Raw genomic sequence first — 3,480 nt, 5'->3', positions numbered from 1 at the left:
AAAAAAAAAAAAAAAAAAAAAAAAAAAAAAAAAAAAAAAGAACATAAGAAGACTCTGAAAGATATAGAGACTTTGATCTAGCTAGAGACTTCAGGACTCAAGGGATGACACAGCAGGGTCATGTGGGTTTTCTTTTGGACTCCTGTGTATCCTGGTTAGGACACTGGAGAAGACTGCAACCCAGTATTAAAATGAGGTTCAGATAAAAAAAGAAAATCCCCAGAAGAGCCTACTTTCTATACCCAAAAGCCCAGGAAAAGAATTTTTACCAATAACTTACATACTGTAGGAAAGGTCCTAAGAAGCCAATGACCACCCTCCACACTCCCAGATAAACAGAGGTCAACTGTGGAACCTAAACTTTCATCTACATGGTCAAGTAACAAGACACCTCTCCCTTTTCCCATGATGTCAGCAGAAGCCAAGTGGGAAACCTGGGCTTATACCCAGCATGGCAGCAATGGAAGCTGCCAAATAAGACTTTTTGCAATCCAGTACTCAAAATATAACACCTAAAATATCTAGAATAAATTTAAAAATTACTCATATTAAGGACCAGGAAACCCTCAATATAGAAAAGACAATTATTAATAACAGAAGACAACACTAAGAAGACACAGATGTTGAAATTGATGATGCTTTGAAAAGTCCAGTAGGAATTATAAACCCAAATAGTAAAACAAGAATTAAAAAACAACCACTTGATAGGCTTAATAATACATTGGGAGTTGACAGATGAATAAATTCATGAACTTCAATACAGAGCAATATTAATTACCCAGTCTGAAAATAGACTAAAAACAGAAAGGTGAACTGAGCTTCAGAGACCTTTAGAATACAACAAACAACAACAAATAAGGAGAGGCGATCCAGAAAAGAAGAGAAAAGTACCGGACTGAAAACAATAAAAAAAAAAATGACTGAACACTTCCAAGATTGACCATAAGACATAAACTAATAGTGACATGTAGAACCAACCTATACTGTACAATATTTTTCTCATAACTTGAAAAAATATATCAGCTATTTTGACTTAATTACATTAAATTGTTCCAAATCTATTCAAAATATAAGAAGGGAATGATATTAGAAGCCTGAGGAGATACTGGTAGCTGGAGCGCTTGAAATTACTCTTTTTTGCATTCACATCATTTATCGCACATACTTGCCACCTGATATAGTTAGGCTTTGTGTCCCCACTCACATCTTATCTTGAATTGTGATCCCCAGGTATTGAGGCAGAGACATGGTGGGGGGTGGTTGGATCATGGGGATGGCTTCCCCCATGCTGTTCTCATGATAGTGAGTGAGTTCTCAAAAGATCTGATGGTTTTGTAAGTGTTTGGAAGTTCCTCCTTCACTCACTTGTCTCTCTCCTGCTGCCTTGTGAAGAAAGTGCCTGCCTCCCCTTCTGCCATGATTGTAAGTTTTCTGAAGCCACAGCCATGTGGAACTGTGAGTCAATTAAACCTATTTTATTTATTTATTATTATTATTATTTTGAGACGGAGTCTCACTTTGTTGCCCAGACTGCAGTGCAGTGGCACTATCTCGGCTCACTGCAGCCTCTGCCTCTCCAGCTCAAGCGATTCTCTTCCCTCATCCTCCTGAGTAGCTGGGATTACAGGTGTGCACCACCATGCCCAGCTAATTTTTATATTTTAGTAAAGACAGAGTTTCACCATGTGGGCCAGGCTAGTCTCAAACTCCTGACCTCAAGTGATTCGTCTGCCCTAGTCTCCCAAAGTGCTAGGATTACAGGTGTGAGCCACCATGTCTGGCCAAACCTACTTTATTAATACATTACCCAGGTTGGAGAAGTTCTTTATAGCAGTGTGAGAATGGACTAATATAGTCAATTGGTACAGTGGGCACTGCTATGAAGATACCTGAAAATGTGTAAGTGACTTTGGAACTGGGTAATAGGCAGAGGTTGGAACAGCTTAGGGGGCTCAGAAGAAGACAGGAAGATGAGGGAAAGTTTGGAACCCCCTTGAGACTTGTTCAGCGGTTTTGACCAAAATGCTTATAGTGATATGGACAATGAAGTCCAGGCCGAGGTGGTCTGAGATGGAGATGAGAAACTCATTGGGAACTGGAGCAAAGGTCACTCTTGCTATGCTGTAGCAAAGAGATTAGTGGCAATTTGCCCCTGCCTTAGAGATCTGTGGAACTTTGAAGTTGAGAGAGATGATTTAGGGTAACTAGAGTAGGAAATTTCTAAGCAGCAAAATATTCAAGAGTGACAGAGTATAAACGTTTGCAAAATTTGTAGCCTGACCATGTAGTAGAAGAGAAAAACTAATATTCTGGGGAGTAATTCAAGCCTGCTGCAGAAATTTGCATAAGTAACAAGGAGCCAAATGTTAATAGCCTATGACAATGGCGAAAATGACTCTAGGGCATGTCAGAGATCTTTGAGGCTTTCCCATCACAGGCCTAGGAGGAAAAATAGTTTCATGGGCCTGGGCCCTGCGGCTGTGTGCAGCCTCAGGACCTGGTGCCCTGCTGAGTCCTAGCTGCTCCAGCTCCAGCTGTGGCTAAATGGGGCCAAGATACAGCTCATGTCATTTTTTCAGAAGGTGCAAACCTTGAACCTCGGCAGCTTCCACATGGTGTTGTGCCTGTGGGTGCACAGAAGATAAGATTTTGAGCTTTTTTTTTGGTTCCAAGTGGGAACCTCTGCCTGGATTTCTGAGGTTGTATGGAAATTCCTGCATGTCGAGGCAAAAGTCTGCAGGGGCGGAGTCCTCATGGAGAACCTCTGCTAGGGTAGTGTGGAAGGGAAATGTAGGGTTGGAACCCCCATACAAAGTCACCACTGAGGCACTGCCGAGTGGAGCTTTGCATAGGGGGCTATTCTCCTCCAGACCACAGAATGGTAGATAAGCCAACAGCTTGTACTATGCACCTGGAAAGGCCACAGGCACTCAATGCCAGCCCATGAGAGCAGCCCTGGGGGCTGAACCCTGCAAAGCCACAGAAGTGGAGCTACCCAAGGCCTTGGAAGTCTACCCCTTGCATCAGTGTGTCCTGGATGTGAGACAAGGAGTCAAAGGAGACCATTTTTGGAGATTTAAGATTTAATGAGTGCCCTGCTGGGTTTTCAACTTGCATGGGGACTGTAGCCCCTTTCTTTTGGCCAATTTCACTCGTATGGGGAGGGGAGGGAAATTATAAAGCAAATTAATCCCAATTTTACAAATGGGTAACTAAATATCAAAGACTTTTTAAAAAACCCATCTTCGTCCCAGCACTTTGGGAGGCCGAGACGGGCGGATCACGAGGTCAGGAGATCGAGACCATCCTGGCTAACACGGTGAAACCCCGTCTCTACTAAAAAATACAAAAAAACTAGCCGGGCGAGGTGGCGGGCGCCTGTAGTCCCAGCTACTCCGGAGGCTGAGGCAGGAGAATAGCTGAACCCGGGAGGCGGAGCTTGCAGTGAGCTGAGATCCGGCCACTGCACTCCAGCCTGGG

At 43.3% G+C, this 3,480-nt stretch overlaps 1 protein-coding gene across 1 annotated transcript in view; it reads right to left on the bottom strand.

Annotated features, from left to right (window-relative positions):
• CFHR2 (complement factor H related 2) overlaps positions 1–3,480 on the bottom strand; it is a 19,464-nt gene that overhangs the window by 1,960 nt on the left and 14,024 nt on the right. The window lies entirely within an intron of this gene.

Source organism: Rhinopithecus bieti, unplaced genomic scaffold, assembly GCF_001698545.2.
Source record: "Rhinopithecus bieti isolate Rb0 unplaced genomic scaffold, ASM169854v2 scaffold_74548, whole genome shotgun sequence".
In the NCBI taxonomy this organism is placed as follows: domain Eukaryota; kingdom Metazoa; phylum Chordata; class Mammalia; order Primates; family Cercopithecidae; genus Rhinopithecus; species Rhinopithecus bieti.
This window is presented reverse-complemented; position numbering and strand designations above follow the sequence as displayed.